The sequence below is a fragment of the Rhinopithecus bieti genome, unplaced genomic scaffold, assembly GCF_001698545.2.
Source record: "Rhinopithecus bieti isolate Rb0 unplaced genomic scaffold, ASM169854v2 scaffold_18354, whole genome shotgun sequence".
Taxonomy (NCBI): Eukaryota; Metazoa; Chordata; class Mammalia; order Primates; family Cercopithecidae; genus Rhinopithecus; species Rhinopithecus bieti.
In genome coordinates this window covers 468451-488229 of record NW_016809835.1, presented here as the reverse complement: position 1 = coordinate 488229, position 19779 = coordinate 468451, and the positions used below count along the sequence as shown (strand labels likewise).

The 19779-nt window shown below is 37.9% G+C and overlaps 2 long non-coding RNA genes across 3 annotated transcripts in view; one reads left to right on the top strand and one right to left on the bottom strand.

The window, feature by feature from the left end:
* LOC108541140 (uncharacterized) overlaps positions 1-2602 on the bottom strand; it is a 14646-nt gene extending 12044 nt beyond the window's left edge. For both annotated transcript variants that reach the window (XR_001888874.1, XR_001888875.1), the window contains exon 1: positions 2466-2602. This is a non-coding gene — a long non-coding RNA (uncharacterized LOC108541140). The remainder of the gene's footprint in view (positions 1-2465) is intronic.
* A 96-nt stretch (positions 2603-2698) lies between these two features.
* The window catches only part of LOC108541138 (uncharacterized), a 28068-nt gene continuing 10987 nt past the window's right edge, over positions 2699-19779 (top strand). Inside the window, exon 1 of the long non-coding RNA XR_001888873.1 lies at positions 2699-3052. This is a non-coding gene — a long non-coding RNA (uncharacterized LOC108541138). The remainder of the gene's footprint in view (positions 3053-19779) is intronic.

The window sequence follows — 19779 nt, the reverse complement described above, 5'->3', positions numbered from 1 at the left end:
AAAAAAAAAAAAAAAAAAAAAAGAAGTTTAGAAATGTGTAAATAGGATTTTATACATGTTTGAAATGGAGATAGTGTACAGGTATGGCTTGTTCTGCATGGTCATTGCGCAGGCAGGCTGGAAGGAGGAAGGTTGCTGCACTTTTTATAATGGCTTAATTCTTTCTTCCCAAACTATCATAACTCTGCTATGGAGGAAGCATTCCACTTACCCCAACATGCTTGTTTTCAGTATATATGGTTGTAATAAATTAGCACAATCTTTAATTTGGATAATCTTCACTTCCTGCTCCCAAATCTTGATGATTCTTCTCAGATACTTAACAATAACTCCTTCTTCCTAAATCTTAAAATTAAATTCTCCTGCCATTCTGGAAATAATGTTGTGATTAAAAATCTATTTACATTTGGTCCTCACACTTCGGTGTTAACATAAAATAAAACCACTGATCACTGTTGTTGTAGCATTAGGATGTTTAAAATATTTCACATCCTGTCCACAAGGTAAGCAGTTTCCAGATATAGTCTGTTTTGAGGCTTGGCTTCCAGGGTGGAGATGGTGGGCAAAGGTAGGAAGAAGTGGCTGGTGAATGGAAGGGTCTAGAGGGGGTAGAAGGGATTCTGAACCTCTCCTTTTGGTTGGAACCAAGCCCAGGTCATTTCCTGACCCCGTGCTGCTGGGGTCTAGTGGCAAGACATAGACACAGTGACCTGACTCAGTGCTCTCATTTCCACCTCTTGAGCACAGCTCTCTGCTGGGTTCTGGTCCTGGCTTCCTGACCTGCTATTTATCTTGGTCATGTGACACGCGGAAATATTATGTCTGCTGGGTTGGCTCTTCCAAAGTGACCAAGACCTTGCCACATTTTGACCTTCCATTCTATTTGGGTTGAGGCTAAAGAAAAAGTGAGAGAAAAAATTGTCTGCCTTCAGTTTCTAGGACTAGTAGCTTTATGTTGTGCTTATACAGACATTAACCTGTCAGAAGTATTATTGATTCATATTAATAATTTTAATAAACTGTAAATTATTGAGGAAATTTACTGTTAGTTAACCTAATTAACTTTAAGGATACTAATCAATTATATGGCTGAATTAGAAAAAAAAAAAAATTAAGGCCGGGCACAGTGGCTCCCGCCTGTAATCCCAGAACTTTGGGAGGCCAAGGAGGGTGGATCACCTAAGGTCAGGAGTTCGAGACCAGCCTGACCAACATGGCAAAACCCCGTCTCTACTAAAAATATAAAAATTAGTTGGGCATGGTGGCACATGCCTATAATCCCAGCTACTGGGGAGGCTGAGGCAGGAGAATTGCTTGAACTCAGTAGGCAGAGGTTGCAGTGAGCCAAAATTGTACCATTGCACTCCCGCCTGGGCGACAAGAGTGAAACGCCATCTCAAAAAATAAAAGAAAGTAAAAATTTAAATATGTTTGCTCTAATTAGCTTACACGTGTAGACATAGATCAAGTCAGGGCTCAGCAGATGCACAGGGAGTGCAGTGACCTTCTCATATCTTCTGCTTACTTGAGAACTATAAGTAGAAACTCTGACTGGATGAGGCATTTTAGGGATGGGAGAGAGGTGGGAGTTGGTGGTATGTTTTATGGACTATTTTTTCAACATCACTTATCAGAAACCAAGAAAACTCATAGTTTTCTGAAAGTCATTAGCCTTAGCTTTGATGATTTGCACCTAACCATTAAAAGTTAGTAGAAGTCATTCATTGCAGGCTTTTTCCATGGAGTGTTGTTAAGCAAGATTTGTTGTCCTTTAAATATTATTTACCAAAATGTGACACAGCTTTTCAGTGAAAACGTACAGAGGACATTAAACTGTCTTTTTTTTTTTCCTGAGGCCTCCTTAAACCTTGCAGTTCAAGCCCTGTCAGAGATATTACCAAACCTGTTTTCAGGGTTTTGAAATCTGCTCATAAAATTAACTTCAGGCTTTTATGCAAGTTAAAACAGAATTCATGTGGTTCTTTTAAAATCTTATAAGTCTTTGAAAGAAGGACTAATAAAAATATACCTTCCTAGATGGCTTTTCCTGTGGCTGCACAGCCTGTTTGTTTAAGAACACGTTGCAGCTTGGCAGCTCACATTACTCCACCTCCCAATCCCAAAAGCACAAAGTATTTCTGGTTTTATTCAGAACCTTCAATGGAAAATGCCAGCTGTTCCTTTTTTGTTTTTTTCCCCCTCTCCTGAAAATTGAATTAGTTGCCCAGGAAAGGTATTAGAGAGCTCCACTATACAGGGCTTGAATTCTTGTGCTGGTGTCTAGGGCATGGACGTGTCACTATGTGTTCAAGAAACAACTCACACAGTTCTCTGGGCCACAGCATGGAGCACCAACCTCATCCTTCCAGGCTTTGGAGGCCAGACCTGCCACAAGGCCCAGTCCTGTTTCTTTTAGGCCCCAGCCACAATGAAGCCATGTGTTTCCAAGCTCATGTATCACCTACCTATCCAGGGTCAGTCTTTCCCCCACGGGAAGCTGCGAAAATACCCATGTGGCTGTGGGCTTCTTCACTCATCCTCAAGACAAGAAGAAACCTGTGTCACACCCTGCTTGAGGACAGCTTGTTTTGCCTCTGCTGAGTGCAACCTATTCTTGTGCTTTTATCTTATCTTAGAGTGATGTCACAAAGCCCTACCCTGGCCTCATGATGGGAAGGTACCAAGATGAATGCTTTGGTGGAAGGAGAACTGTATTATAGAAGATACAAAGATTCATTCTTTTTGTTCATGTACTCATTCATTCAAACATATAGTGAACATGTACTATGCACAAGGCACATATAAGGGTGCTAAAGTTATGAGCCGAAAGATGCAGGCCTTGTCCTAATGGACCTGGAGCCTACAGATGAAGAAAAGCATACAATTATAGTACAGTGTGTGTGTGTGTAAGTTGGTCAGAAGTGTGACAGGGTGTTGTGCGTCAGAGGAGAGGCATCTAGTACAAGGTGGGAAGGAGTGTGTGGAAGCCTTCCGGAAGGGAGTAACTCATGGGTGAAGTTGAGAAACAGATACCAATGAGGGTCCTCGTAGGGTAAGTACAATGAACAATTTGCTTCTAAGATAAAGGTTCTGATGACTGTAATTTAGTCCCAGAGGGTAAAGCCTTTCAGGACGTAGCTTGGGATGCTTCCTTTCTAGCTGTTTCTTTGAGAAAGGTGCCATTTTATTCCCTAACACCCATTGTGGTCTCTGTAGGACTTTGTCCCATTTATGTTCAAAGTCCAAAAGATTGGATTACAACTTTGCTAAGCTCAAATGTCCATCCGCACCTCCTATTATTTCTTATATAGGACTGACCTGGTAAATGCTGCTTGGCTGGGTCATAGATGGCTGATATGATGAAAGATCTTAGTGGAGATGTCACTCAGGAAAGTGACCCTATTCATTACCTGTTCCCACTATAGTGCTTTAACTGTGCTATAGTTACAGTTTTTGTGGAATAAGAATTAACTGGTGTGTCATATCAGAAGGACTCCTTCTCCCAAAGTCAAGAGCCCAAATGATGCTGCTTTCTAAATCCAGCTAGGCTTCTTTACTCTGAGAGAGAGACCTCTACCACTGTCTGTGACAGACAAGGACTTAGCAACTAGCAGATGTCACACTTGTGTGCTTTTCTCAGGGAAGCAGCTCAGGTCTTCTCTAGTTTTGTAGCTTTATTTCTGATTTTAACAGGCTTTGGCCTCTTGTTTCTGAGCCCCTTAAAAGGTAGATGCAACAAGCAAAGAAAGGGGAAAGGATGAGGGTGTTGGCTTTTAGAGGTGGCCAGGAAAGATAGCAGATAGTGTGACAAGAGGAAAAGAGGAAGAGGAGACCCGTGAGAGATAGAGACATAAGAATTTAAAAAGAAAACTCTGTCCCAAGTGGGCTGGGGGTGGAGATTCTGTGAGAACCTTGGGTTTTTTCCCTCTACAATGAGTCTTGGACTCTGTTCCCTTGGCATTTGTACAGTTAAGAAAATGTGTTAATATTTTCCTAATTTTGAATTGACATGGGAATTATGGTAATTTTGAATTTACATGGAAATCGTGATAAGAAAGTATTTTTCTCAAGTCACTTGATAAGTCATTACAAAGGTGTTGCTCTCCTTGATGAGAATAGAGCTAGAACCTTATTCTTTTAAGTGCTCTCTTCTTAAAGGAAAGTAGCATGGCTCCATGGATTAGCAGCAGATTGCATATCTGGAACCTGTTTCTGTATGTTTCGGGCCTTATTTTCTGTGACCCTGAACATGATTCTTCCCTCCCTTTCTTTTTTCTTTAAAATGGGGCTCGTTACCTTGACAGAACTTGCTGAGTGATATACCTTTGTAATAGAGGTGTGTATACAGAGAACTTTTTAGAAACATGTGGTGTGTATTTACATGAGGTTTGGGAAAGGAAGCTTATGCCGTCATGTGAACCTGGGGTGATGTCTAGCATGTAATTTGAGAATCAATGAATTTGCAGTCTTCGTCATGCAGCTGAGGGGGCTGAGGCACAGTAAGATGAAGTAACATGGCTGAGGTTATATGAAGGGCAAAGCTGAAACTGATGTGAACCCCCTTGGATCCTGAGATGCTGTTTTTTCCATTAGACTGTGACACTCACATTAAATTTGTATGCCATTTGAACCAGTTGACCCACCCTTTAATTTTTACACATCTTCTAAGTTTTATTTATTACATATTGGAACTCTTCTTTTGACACTGCATTTGAAATTATTTTATGGCTAAAGTTTGATGGTTTATAATGCAGTGGCCTCCTAATAGCAGGTCAATCAGAAAGACTTTCATTTGGCACTGGTTCTCAATGATGTAACTAAGCTATTTAAAGCTTGGCAAGGAAGCCCAGTAAAACCCTGAAGTTCTTTCTATCCTGGAGCTGATTGGCTGAAGTGATCTTGGATCCTCAGAGAAGCTTCAGGAACAATGATTGCCACAGCCACATTGCTTTTGTGTCAGGGATGCTGCATCTCTTGGGATTTCTCTGATACTCTCTCTGTGCCAGGCTTCACATGGCCTTGCCTGTTACTGAGAGGTTAAGGGGATCACAGTGAACCTGAGTAAGATGGTTTATTGGCTATTCAGGGACCCTTTTCACATGCGACCACTACACTGCTCCCCTCCTCCATGCACCATCGTCTGGTGTGATTGTTCTTATAAAGCCCTTTGAGAGCTTCGAAGAATGATGCATGTCTATTCATGCTATATCCAGTCACAAATATTAGGTACCTACTAAGTGCTTGATCCCATGCTTGACAAAATGGACAGTAAACACATATCTAATAAGTAACCCCATTCATCAGAGGCATAAATTCTGTTGTGAAGATGAGGCACAAGCACATAGAAAGAAATATAAAATATATAAAGAGGATGCAGTGCAAGTATATTGTGAGGTAGCCCAAAAAATGAAATACGGACCATGGGGAAGGACACAGGTTTTACCAGTGATGGACCTGGGTTCAAATCCCATCCTGCCACTTACTAGCTACGTAACCATGGTTTTCTCAAATGTAACATGGGTTGGGATAGCTGTGAAGATTAAATAAAAGATAATGTAAACTACTTAGCATAGGACCTGACATTTAGTGAGTACTTGATAAATAACTAAAATATTGTTATTATTATAATTATAGAGATTATAAGTGCTACAAGAATTCAGAGAAAGGAGAGTGCAGTGTGGGCTGAAATGAGAGAAAATGGCCTATAAACTGGGAAGAGGTGGGTCCTTGAAAAATGAGTTCAAATCAGACTAGGATGGGTTTAGAAGAAGGGCTCCCAGGTAGTCCCAGACAAACAGGAGAGCAAAGGCCTGGAGGCAGCAATGAAAATGGGCTTCCAGGAGAATGTCATTGTAGGGGCTTGTATGGGGACCATGGGAGAAGAGGTGCAACCCGATTTTGGCCAGTGATAGAGCCTTCATCCACTTCCTCTTCCAGATGGCCCTCACTGGTACTCGTCCCTTGTCTCCCCATTCATAGCCCAGTAGGAGGAGAGCTGTGCTGTGGGTTTTTGAAACCTTTGCACAATCAAAGGTTCTAAACTTCTGCCATAGTTTAGCAGGTGAGAGCCTAAAGAGAACTTCCTGGTCCACAGTGGGTAATGCCATGACTAATATTGAGAATCTTTTAAAAATTTATTTTATTGTCGTCGTTGTTGGGGAAGGGGACATCAGTTGTGTTACTGAGAAGAAAGAACTGGCAAGTAAAAAAGGACCATGGAAATAAAACATCACCTGTCATTTTCTCATGGGATTGCCCCCTCTCCTTCCAAAGGCCTTTGTAAAGTCCCATTCATTTGCTACCTTGGCAATCTTACAACATTCTTAACACCAGAAAATTACCCCACTTTCCCCACCCCCAAAGGAGCTCAATGAATGTTGCTTAGACTACTTGTTAGGGTATTTTCAGTGTGACTTCTATAACAATTGTCTTTTTCTGGTAGTTCTTACTAATTACATATGATGGTAAGATTCCCCTGCTCACAGCAAAACCAAAAGGCATTAGCTGTCTCCATTACCATTCACACACTTGCTTAGCTGAATGGGAAGAAGGCTGCTACAGCCAAATTGCTATTTTGAAAGAATGATTATGTGTCCCATGGGAATTTTTTGAAGTGTATTTCTTGATAGCCTCGCTAAGAAGAGAAGCAATAGTACATTTCCCACCCAAAGAGTATGGAAAGCTCATTGCAAATGACTTTCTGAAGTTGGGAGTTAGTAGTAGCTGGTACATGGGCCTTCTAGCTAGTGATTTACCTAAAAGAGGGTAATGGAAATAGCTTAGTTCCTAACATCCACTCTCAGCAGACCCTCCTTCTTTGATTTTAAAAAGGAATTAATGTAGCCTTTGGAATTGTCATTATGGTTCCTTAAGTTACAAAGATCCATGGATCACAAACTTATTATAAACTAACTACAAACTGGAGAGTCCAAGTTATTTGGTGCAAAAATATTGTTTCATCCCTCTCCCCAACTCCTCCCAAACACCCACCCTCTTACCTGATGATCCATGTGTGCAAACAGAGGTAACAAAACGTTGTTTACCTACTGATCTCTTAGGGTGAGGCAGAGCTGACCAAGAAGAGTGTGTAGCAGGGGTTGTTTTGATTTTAAATTTGTTTGTAAATTGGTATTATTTAATTTATCTTTCCTATTTTTAAAATTGTTGTTTCCTTTGCAGCATTGCCTTCAGGCACAACAAAGAATATTTTCTAAAAAGTAAGATGTTAAATAGCAACAGTGATTCAGCTTATTGTTGTTCTAAATAGATAAACGGGGTCCTCAATGTTTCCCATGAAGAGAGGGTAATGAAAATAAATAACTCCTAAACTTGAGGTCTATTTGAGAGGTGTGGAGATTCTATATTATTATTAAAAAGACCAGTGCCTTAATCTAATATGTCTCTTAGTGACTCAACCCAAACCAATCCCAAACAAATCAGCAGAACTGTGACTGGAAAAGAGGCTGCTCCTCTGTTATGAATGAGTTAATATTGATTGTGCTGTGGAGGGGGTGGGGGAGTGTGAATATGAGGACTCTGCTTAGAGCAAAAACAATAGGAAAACCTCTAAGAGAGACTCCAAGAGGAAACACTACAGTCCTGAATCACTACATTCCCCAAGAAGTAAACAGAAGAGCCTTTCCTCTATGTGTGAGGTAGAGGTCACTTCAAGTCTCTCAGAGGTGGCATCTGCTGTAGCAGATAGGGATCCCATCTATGAAAGAATTTATGGTGAAAGAAATCCTAAGGCTAGGCCCATGGGAGGGTAAAAAAACAAAAAACAAAAATTTTAGAATTCAACGATCTCTTGCATAAAGTAAGTTAGGCTTTTGATTTTAATTTTCCCCTTTTTATCTCCCTGTCTTTGAATCACTAGTACCTGAGAAAACAAATACTCGCTAGTGCCATAGGTCTCTTTGGGTAAATATGAAGAATGGTTCCTAGGTTTAAGTCTACCCTGTGAGCTCTATTTTTCTCAAAATCTTATGTTAAGAATATTGGTCAGCTCCCCAGTTTGTCACATCCTGATGTTGATTAACCACATCTCCGTGGTCTTCACTCTCCCCTTCCCCCTTTTTTGTTTATCTTTATGTTTTGCTTTATTCCCCGTCTGTTTTTCTCTTGATTTTTATTTTCTGTTCCTGTTACAGCAAGTTATTTCTCCCATTTTGTTTCTAGCTTTTATCAATTTCTTACTCATCAGAGCATATCAACACCTAAGATTAACATTTAAGTCCCACATCTCTAGGTTAATGTGTTTCTAGCAAAATATACAGGTATAACATCCTGCTGTAATTAGGCAAGGTGACTATGCTTTGCAATTGCAAAAGGAGAGTGGATCTCCTCCTACAAAGGCAATGACCTATTGAAAGCTCATCATGAGTATTAACTGGTGCAACATTTTTGGAAAACAATTAGACAATATTTATCACATTGGAAAATATATGTATCAGGTGACTAAGCAATTCCAACGTTAGGAATTTATCTTATTGATATAAACCTGGAATATACAAAGATATACACAGATATTTTATTGAGCATTGTTTGAATAAGAATAAAAATTAAAACAACTTAAGGATCTTATAAAATAGTACTAAGTAAGTAAAATATGAAATAGCCATACAATGTAATATTATATACCAGTTAAAGTGAAATAGATCTATTTAGGGTGATATGGAAATGTACATTGCAGATCACATGAATCAAAAAGGTTGAGAATGAAAATGAAAACAAAATCAAAATTTGTGGGATGTAGCAAAAGTGATGCTTAGAGGGAAATTTATAGCATAAATGCATATATTATAATAGAAGAAAAGATCTAAAATCAATCATCTAAGCTTTCACTATAGGAAACTAGAAAAAGAAGACCAAATTAAACCCAAAGTAGAAAAAAGGAATAAAAAATTTAGTGCCAAAATTAACTAAACTAAAAGTGGGAAATCAATAGAATCAGCAAAACTAAAAGCTGATTATTTGAAAAGATTAATAAAATTATTAAGCCTCTAGTCAAACTAATTACAAAAAAGAGAACACAAAATATTAATATCAGAAATAAAAAGGGGACATCACCACAGATCCCATGAATGTTAAAAAGATTATAAAAGCATAATATGAACAACTCTATGCCCACAAATTTAATAACCTAGATGAAATGAATGAATCCCTTGGAAAACCTTATCTGCCAAACCCACACAAGAAGAAGTAGACACTCTGAATAGGCCTATAGCTCTTAAAGAAATTGAATCAATAATTAATAACTTTCCAAAACAGAAAATGCCAGGGCCAGATAGGTTCCCTGGTAAATTCTACCAATATTTGAGGAAGAAATTATAACACTTACCTACAATTTCTTTCGAGATGTAAGAGGAGAGGGAATATTTTCTAGCTCATTCTTTGAGGCCAGCATTACCCTAATACCAAAACCAAACAAAGACAAGAAAAGAAAACTACAGACCAGTATCTGTCATGAACATAGATCAAAAATCCTCAACAAAATATTAGCAAATTGAATCCAACAATGTATAAAAGGAATTATACACCACAATGAAGCAGAATTTATCCCAGGTGTGCAAGGCTAGTTCAACATTTGAGAATCAATTAATGTAATCCATCACATCAATAGGCTAAAGAAGAAAAATCACATGATTATATCAATATGGACAGAAAAAGCATCTGATAAAATCCAACACGTATTCATAATGAAAACTCAGTAAACTAGAATACAGGGGAACTTCCTCAACTTGATTTAAAAATGTCTACAAAAACCCTACAGCTAACATCATACTTCAAGTTTCTTCAAGTTGGAAACTTGAAACTTTCTTACCAAGATCAGGAACAAGACAAAGACGTCCCCTCTCAGCACTGCTTTTCAACATTGTGCTGAAAGTCCTGGCTAATATAAGACAAGAAAGGAAATAAAAGGTGTACAAATGGAGAAGGGGGAATAAAAAACACCTGTCTTTGTTCTCAGGTAACATGATTGTGTAGAAAATCTAAGAGAATTGACCAAAAAAAAAAAAAAAAAAAAAAAACCAAAACCAAAAACGAAACACCAACCTCCTGGTACTTGCAGGATACAAAGTTAATATACAAAAGTCAGTCATTTTTCTATATATCAACAATAAATATAATTTGAAATTAAAAACATAATACCATTTACATTAGCATACCTCAAAATGAAATACTTAGGTATATATGTAACAAAATATGTATAAGATCTATATGAGGGAAATGACAAAACTCTGATGAAATAAACCAAAGGGCAACTAAATAAATGGAGAGATATTCTGTGTTCATGGATAGGATGGCTCAATCGATCTATAGATTCAGTGTGATCTCAACAAAAATCCCAGCAAGTTATTTGTGTGGATATTGACAAACTTATCTTAAAGTTTATATGGAGACACAAAAGATCCAGAATAGTCAGCACAATATTGAAGGAGAAGAACAAAGCTGGAGGATAGTCACTACTTGACTTCATGTCATACTATAAAGCTACAGTCAATAATCAAGACAGAAATGGTGCTGGAACAACTGGATGTCCTAATGCAAAAAAGTAAATAAATGTAGACACAGACCTTATACCCTTTATGAAAATTAACTAAAAATGGATTACAGACCTACACGTAAACCTATAAAACGTTTAGAAGATAGTATAGGAAAAAATCTAGACAACCTTGGGTTTGGAGTAATTTTTTAGTTGCAACACCAAAGATACAGTTCATGAAAGGAAGAATTAATAAGCTAACATCATTAAAATAGAAAATTTCTGCTACGTGAAAGATACTGTCAAGAGACTAAGAAACTAGCTAAAGATTGGGAGAAATTATTTGTAGAAGACATTATCTGATAAAGAACTATTATCCAAAATATACAAAGATCCCTTAAAACTCAACAATAAGAAAACAAACAACCTCATTTTTAAAAAAATGGGCCAAAGACTTTAACACTTCTCCAATGGAGATATAAAGATGGAAAATGAGCATACGAAAAAATGCTCCACATCATATGTCATCATCGAAATGCCTATTAAAATGACAATGAGCTACCACTACAGATTTATTAGAATAGTCAAAATCTGAAACATTGACAAAAACAAATGCTGGAGAGGATGTGGAGCAACAGGAACCCTTGCTCTTTGCTGATGGGAATGCAAAACTCCAATTTAGAAGACAGTTTGTCAATTTCTTACACAACTAAACATACTCTTACCATAAAATCCACAGCTTGTGCTGCTAAGTATTTACCCAAAGGAGTTGAAAACTTATGTCCACACAAAAACCTGCACACAAATAATTATAGCACCTTTATTCATAATTACCAAAACTTGGAAGCAAATCAAGATGTCCTTCAGTAGGTGACTAGATAAACTGTAGTGCATCCAGACACTGGAATATTATTCCATGCTAAAAAGAAATGAGTTATCAAGCCACAAAATAACATGGAGGAGACTTAAATGTGTGTTACTAAGTGAAAGAAGTAAATCTGAAAGGGCTACACACCTTATGATTTCAATTATATGACATCCTGAAAAAGAAAACTATGGAGATGGTTAAAAGATCAGTAGTTGCCAGGGACTAGAGAGAAGGGAGAACTGAATAGGTGCAGCACAGAGGATTTTTAGGGTAAAGTACTCTAAGATATTATGATAGTGGATTCATGGACAAATTATTCATTTGTCCCAAACCATAGAATGCACAATGCCAAGAGCATAATGTAAATTATGGACTCTGGATATAATGATATGTCATTACCATATAATGATGTGTCAATATCAGAAGGTACATAGCTTTGTCCATTACCCATCTGTGGGGGTTGTTGGTTATAGACAAAGCTATGTACCTTCTGTTCAGTTTTACTGTGAACCCAAAACTGCTCCAAAACTTAAAGTCTCTTAAAAACAAATTCTATGGACAGAAAATGATTTCACTTAAATTAAAAAGAAATGGCATTGTGTTATACTATAACTCAAAAGACAAAATAAATATATATGAGTTCATGCTGATATAAATAAATGGTTGAAAATAGAGAAAAAAAGAAATTAAAATATTTTTCCCTTTAGAAGAATTTCAAATAATTTATGTAGATGCTACCCTCTCCTGGAGATGGAACCTAATTAATTTCCTCCACCGTGAGTGTGGGCTAGAGTTAGTGACCTGCTTCTAAAGAATGGAGAATGGAAAAAGAAAAACTCATAACTCTAATGTAATTGTGAGAAAAACACCATACAAACCCAAAATGAGAGTCATTCTACAAAATACCTGACCAATATTCCTCAAAACTCAATCAGAGCCAACATTTCCTACCCCCTCTCAAAATGCAAGTAAGAATGTAATGCTCAAATAAAAAATTTGATGATGTCTCAATTACATGTGGAATAATCCTTTATATGTTCATGGAGATAAATTTGAATATAGAAAATTATCTTGCTGTCTGGCTAAAATCAGTAAATTGTGGACTTGGTTCTGAAGCATAAGGTTTGAAAAGTTCATAGAGGCTATTTTCTCAAGCATAGACTTTTGTGGAGAATTGTCAAGTTTTTTTCATAAATTTGCTTTCTGTTTTGTTTTTGTGTTATAGCTTGGACTGCTTATATGCTTCTTGGCTTCCTTATAGGATTTAAAGTGCATTTCTGGTAACTGGGTCTTGTCTTTTTTTTTTTTTTTTTAAATTCTGACAATTTCTGTTTGGTCTATAAACAATTAATGAAATTACTGATAGGGTTGGATTTAGGTCTACTGTTTTATTTATTTTTTGTTATTTTTCTGCTTTTCCTTTTTTCTCCTCTAGGATTGCTTTCTAAAAATGTCTATTGTAGGCTGTGTGTGGTAGCTCACATCTGTAATCCCAGCACTTTGGGAGGCCAAGGCAGGAGGATTCTTGAGGCCAGGAGTTGAGACCTGCCTGGGCAACAAAGTGAAACCCTGCCCCCACAGAAAATAAAATAATTAGCCTGGCATGGTGGTGCATGCCTGTAGTCCCAGCTACTCATGAGGCTGAGGCAGGAGAGTTACTTGAGCCCAGTGAGCTGTGATCATTGCCACTGCACTGAAACCTGGGTGACAGAGCAAAACCCCGTTTCTCAAAAACAAAAAAACAAACAAACAAAAAAACCCCAAAAATGCCTATTGTATTTTCAGATACACCTTTGTGCATTATTTTTAATGGTTATTCTAGGGGTTTCAGCTGTATGAATCCATCCTACCTCTGTCCTTTGTGCCATAGTTATTACATGTAGTATGCTAACATACATTATGAATTCCATGAGACAATGTTATGCTTTTTTGTAAATAGCCTTATGAATTTAAAAGAAATAAAGATGAAAAGGTCTTTTATGTTTACCAAGATATTTACCATTTTTGATATTTTACATTCTTTTCTATAAATTTGTGTTTCCATTTGGTATTGTTTCCTTCCAGCCTGTAGAATTTCCTTTAGCTTTTCTTATAGTGCAGATAACTAATCATAAATTCTTTTAGTTTTATTTTATATGAAAATGGTCTTTATTTTGCCTCATTCTTGAAAGATCTTTTCACTGCATGTTGAATTCAGGTGTAACAGATTTTTATTTGTTCTCTTTTCAGTTATTAAAAGATATTGTTCCACTGTCTTCTGGCTTCCAAAATTTTAAATGAGAAATTAGTATTTTTAAACCATTGTTCTACTGTGTGTAATGTGTGGTTTTATCTGACTGCTTTCAAGACTTTTTTCCTTATCTTTGTTTTTTAGCAGTTTAACTATGCTGAAACTACATACAGTTTTACTGTTTGAAGTTCATTAAGCTTCTTGGATCTGTAAATTTAAGTCTTTTAACAAATCTGGAAACCTTTCAGTCATTATACCTTTAAATATGTTTTAATGCTCACTCTCAACTCTCCTCTCCTCTCTCCTCCTGAGACTCCTATGACACATATGTTAGATCTTTAGTTATTGCTTCATAGACCCATGAGCTCAAGAGGATATGTTCTATTTTCCTCAATCTATTTTCCTCTGTCTTTCAGAGTGATCATTTCTATTTATCTGTCTTCAAGCTTACTGACTCTTCTGTATTTTCCGTTCTATGAAGCACATTGAGTGAATTTTAACTTTTAGATATGGTGATTTTCAGTGGTAAAATTTCAATTTAATTCTTTTTTTATAGTTTCTGTTTCTCAATAGAGATTTATTATCTTTGAATTCATTGTAAGAATATATTTCTTTATTTTACTGAGGATAGTTTCTTCATATGGTAATAAATTTAATATTATACTCTGGACATTGTGAATGATTGGTTGTAGGTATTCTGATTTGTATTACTTCCCTCTGAAGACTATTGATGTTTTATTTCAACAGGCAACTACCTTTGTAGCTCAAACTGCATAGCATACTTTCTCTTTGTTGTTGTTGTTGTTGTTGTTGTTGTTGTTGTTGTTGTTAAAATAGAGACAGGGTCTCACTATACTGCTCAGGCTGATCTCAAACCCCTGAGCTCAAGTGATCCTCCTGCCTCAGCCTCCCAAAGTACTGAGATAACAGGTGTGAGTCACTGCACCTGACGCGTTTAGCTTTTCTTGTTTGTTTCTTTCTTCTTTGCTGAGGTGCATTGAGTCTACCAAATACATACGTGATTCAGGGGTGATTCAGATACTTAGGAAAAATATATGTAGAAAATTTGGGGCTCCTTCTCACTAGTTCACTTTTTTGGGGATTTTCCTACCTATTTTCCAGTAGCTGTGGTTGCCCCAAATTATGACCTTTGATTCTTTTTTTTTTTTTTTGAGACGGAGTCTTGCTCTGTCGCCCAGGCTGGAGTGCAGTGGCCGGATCTCAGCTCACTGCAAGCTCCGCCTCCCGGGTTTACGCCATTCTCCTGCCTCAGCCTCCCGAGTAGCTGGGACTACAGGCGCCCGCCACGTCGCCCGGCTAGTTTTTTGTTTTTTTTTTGTATTTTTTAGTAGAGACGGGGTTTCACCGGGTTAGCCAGGATGGTCTCGATCTCCTGACCTCGTGATCCACCCGTCTCGGCCTCCCAAAGTGCTGGGATTACAGGCTTGAGCCGCCGCGCCCGGCCGACCTTTGATTCTTTAGAAAGACTTGGTTTTTCTATTAGAGTTTTAGTTACTCTGTGTGGCACTGACTTTGACCTGCCTTTCAGCAGAAGACATAAATACTCTTAACTTACCTGCACCAATCCCTTCTGTCAAATCTCAGTTTCCTTTCAGAATTTTCCTACTTGAGTTTACTCTCTAGTACCTTGGATATTTCATTTTTCTTTGTATAATTTGTCCATGCTTTGTAGTTGTTATCTGTTGGATGCTAGAGTCTGGTGAAAACTTTCTTGATTATACCAGAAGTGAAAAAATGGTTTAAAATATAATCAGTTTCTTCTCTTCTGAAATGGAAAAAGTGTGATCTGACCATTTCCCATGGGAGTTAAATAATTGGGGGCTAAGAATATATTTGGAAAAAATACAAACTCAATTAAGTGCCACATTGGGTTTCACTTGTAAATATTACCACTATGTAAACAGGCTAGATAAAACATAAAATATATTTTATAAACCCCTTCAGATATAATTCTACTTCAAATTCATTCACAATATAGGAGGGGCCTCGTCTTAATTCTGTGATGTAACATTTAAGAATAGGAGACAAAACATTTGTCCAAGGCTCCTGAAAATAGGTACTAGCCCCAGAGATGTTCTCTAAGGCTTTAAGTGGGTCTTCCAGAAACCCTAAACCCCCAAAGCATATTTTAGATGAAGTTTTCAAATACTGGTCATAGATTGAGAAGGGGGAAAGTAATATTAATGTACGCAATATCCAATGTTGACAGTGGGAAATGGTTATGTATGGAGATATGTCCCAAATAAGTATTTATGGAAAGAATATTAGAGCCACTGTGTAAACTTCTATATGAAGAGAAACTATGAGAGGGAAAGTTACTATATATAATTAAGAAGTTCTGTGTGGGGTTAGTTCTGCATGTATGCCTTCTGAATCAGACGTAGGAGGAGGAACATTTTTAAGAGGATTGAAAGCTGAGTTTCTTGATCTTTTCTGAAATGTGGAAACTTCAGGGCCCACTTTCTGTCTCCTATCTGTTTTTATGACTGGTTGCCCCATAGGACAGGCATCTGAGAAACTGAAAGGAAGGGAAACTGCACAGAGATGAGGGTCAGGTCCAGACCTGGACCCACAGCTCAAATGTAATTCATTAATCTTTGACAAGTATGAAACTTAGTTGCTTGTGATGTGTGAAACTAAGTTATTGCAACTTGAATGTCTTTAGAGCCAGTGATCTGGGAGAAGGAAAATTAGATGTGGTTGCATTCATGAGCTAGACCAAGCTGGTTTCCTGGTTTAAGCATCTTTGCTGATGGTGTACTTGGTGCTAGTGGGTATATAGCAATCTGTGAAAACGTCTTTCAAAGACTCCAGGAGAACTCTGTGCTCTGTTCCTAGAGGAGTCCCCAGCCAAGCAAACTTGGGGGATCTGGAGTTTTATTGGGAAGCAGGGACTTGCCATGGCTCAAAGAGGCTTTTGCACCTGCTCATTATGGAGCCTTCCCTTGAAAGGTCTCCATACTTTTATTCAGTTTCATGTTTCAATTGGCCTGGGGTCACTTTGGCTAGAGAGTTTCTGCCTTTTCTTTAGATTGTTTCCTGGAGAACAAAGTCACCCTTTAAGCTCTCTTTACAGAAGTCCCAGGCAGGCCCCTGGCTGTAGTGGGCTCTGGAAGCCTCTGTAACCCTTCCAAAATTCTCCTTTCTCTTTTGTGGAGAAGATGCTCAGAATGGCCAAAGATTTACTTACTACCCCTTGTGAGGCTCTTTATCTGAACCAGTGGTGATTTGCATTAAAAGGAGCTGGTAGAAATCCCCCTAAGAGGGCACTCTCTAAATGATCTCCCTTCCATCTTTTTATAATTTCCATCCCCTCAGACTTTACCCATCAACCAACACTGTGCCACCATGTGAGTTTGTGACAGCTAGGTGACAGGTCACTGTAGAGAAGTGAATGCTGATGGGATGCAGGTGTTATGCTGGCAGAGACGGAGGCATCACCAAGCACCAAAGACATCCAAGAGCTCTCTTTTATTGGTGATCATCATTTTATGCTTCATTCTGTTTCAATCTGAACTAGTGGGCTTCCATAACCTCACTAGATTCTAACCTTGAAAATTCTCAACTTAACCCTGGAATTTCGAATTCCCTGTGTCTTTTCCCATTGTTGTATTTACTTTGCCCCAGGACACATCCTGTTTGTTTTTTACCCTAAACTTCAGAACTGATTTCCAATTTTGATCTGTCCAGATAGAAGACTTCAACAGAAAGTCCTTTCTCTTGACATAAACAAGCTTTGAAGAGATAAATTATTCACAACTATTCCAGGAAAACATTTTTTTTCTTTTAAAATTATTGTTATACTGTAAATTCTGGGATATATGTGCAGAACATGCAGGTTTGTTACATAGGTATACATGTGCCATGGTGATTTGCTGCATCCATCAACCCATCATCTAGGTTTTAAGTCTCACATGCATTAGGTATTTGTTCTAATGCTATCCCTTCCCTTCTGTGCCCCTCTCCCCACCCCAAAACAGGCCCTATTCTGGGGAAACTGTGATCTTAAATGGTAAGCATGAAAAAATGGCATTTTTTCCCTAGAACATCATGTGTTAAATAGAAAACATAAGCAGTTTCTTGCATTTGGAGTGCAATAAAAACAATGTGACAAGGACTACTATGGGAATGTAGATGGGTATAAGTTTTCTGAAGGGCAATATGAAAAAACATTTGAAGGATCTTAAAAAATACGCTTATCTACAAATTCTCTTTGTAGAAGTAAGTGCAAAGGTGCTAAATATTTATTGATAACGATTGCATTGTAATTAATATAACCCAAGTGCTCCAAATGAGAATTAGGTAAATACTGAGTAAAGTCATTTCAAACTGCTGATATAAAATTACTGCATCATATACAATGTTGATCTACAAAGCACCATTTTTATATGGTTCAACATAATATATCGTGGGATGTTCATAAGATAGACTTCTATGCAAGTATTGACAATCATATTTTTAAAGAATATATAAAGCTGATAAATAAAATGTGTAAAAAAAGGTAGGATATAAAGGTAAGTATACGTCCTGAGATCTCAATTTTATTTTATTAAAATACATGTTTGTGTATATAGGTACCTACATGAAGTAAAAAGTGACTGGATGAAAACATTCTGTTAACAATAGTTCCCTGGGTGATTGAATTGTTAATTTTTGTTTACTTTTGTCTTTATACTTTTCTGTCTTTCCCAAAATTACGTGATTATAATGTATTCATATTCTGTATTTTCTCGTAAAGTCATATAGTAAGCATTTTCCATGTTGTTGCATACTCTTCAAAATCATTTTAATGGAGTCACAATCAACTAGTCACTAGAATTACATTAATTTCTTAAATATCTGTAAATGGTAGGTTTTTAGACTAATCCTTCCTTTTTTCCTTCCTTCCTTCCCTCCTTTCTTCCTTCCCTCTCTCCCTCCTTTCTTTTTTCCTTCCTCCCTCCCTTCCTTTCTTCCTAATATAAACAAGGGAAGATCTCCCCTGTATTTTGGATTTTCCCATGAAACATATTCCTAGAAGAAAGTCACTGTTAGGCATGAAGAGGGCAGGGTGAGAATGACCTGGAAGCTAATGTTGCCAGTGTGCTTCCCAAGAGTCTAGTCCCTGGACCCTGTCCTGCTTTTAAAGTATTAGAAAGATACTGTTCTAATACTCCTTCTTGTTGTTAATAGAAACATTATTATTTCCTACAGTTCTGATTCCAAAGCAGCAGCATTTTAAAAGCTCAGCTCAGGTGGAACAGCTCAGCATTTGCAATTCCTGCTAAACCTCAGAGAAAACTCACTGAATCTGATAAAAACATCGCCAGTCTGTCAACACACGTAACTTCACAGTTTTTGTTCTTCCTCTTTGTTCTAGTAACATTTCTGTAACTTGGGCTCCCCAGGGCTTGCTTGGCATAAACCCACCTGGAAGCTCATGGGTGGAGGGGTTCAGAGTAAGAAAATGTGACTGCTGGGTTGCCCAGAGCCCTTTCATGTGTGAGAAAGTTCTGCTTGCTGGGTGGCAAGGATCAGGATCAGTGTGTTTTCTATTCACTGGTAAAACGTGGATTGGAGAAATACTGTCTTTTCCTTCAGAATGCTTTGGTGTCTGGACACACGACAAGCCTCAGAAGCTTTGATCTGACTTTAAACTGGTCTCCCATCTTGTTTTTATTTGAACAGAGTTTGAGGCAGTCAGAGGATACATGAGGGTGGCATCCTTTGACCTCCCTGATGTTTGGAAGGTAAACCACCTCCATCCCTCAGACCAGGAATGTAGTCATGTGAACTGGAATCTGCAGAGTACCTGATGCGGCTGGGGGGCTAGGCCAAGCCAGCTACAAAAGAACTTGAAGTGTGGGAAAGTTTCTTAGGGCATAGTAATAACTATGGCAAAGCCCAGGATGAAGTTGCTACCGTCTGCTTGTTCATTCACAAGTACTTATTGAGCTTCTGCTATGTATTGGGTGATAGGCTGGGCCTGCAAATAGCATAAAACTATTAACTATAGAGTAAAATAGCCTTTCTGCTTTCAAGGAGCTCATGAGAATGAATGAGACAGGTAAGTAAAGGATCACTTAGAACCCTAGAGAGATGGTGATACAAGAGCAATGAAGAGAACATTGCAGGGACATAGAGGAAAAGTGCCAGGATTGAGGAAGCTTCCAGAGGAGGTGAGGCTGAGTTGGG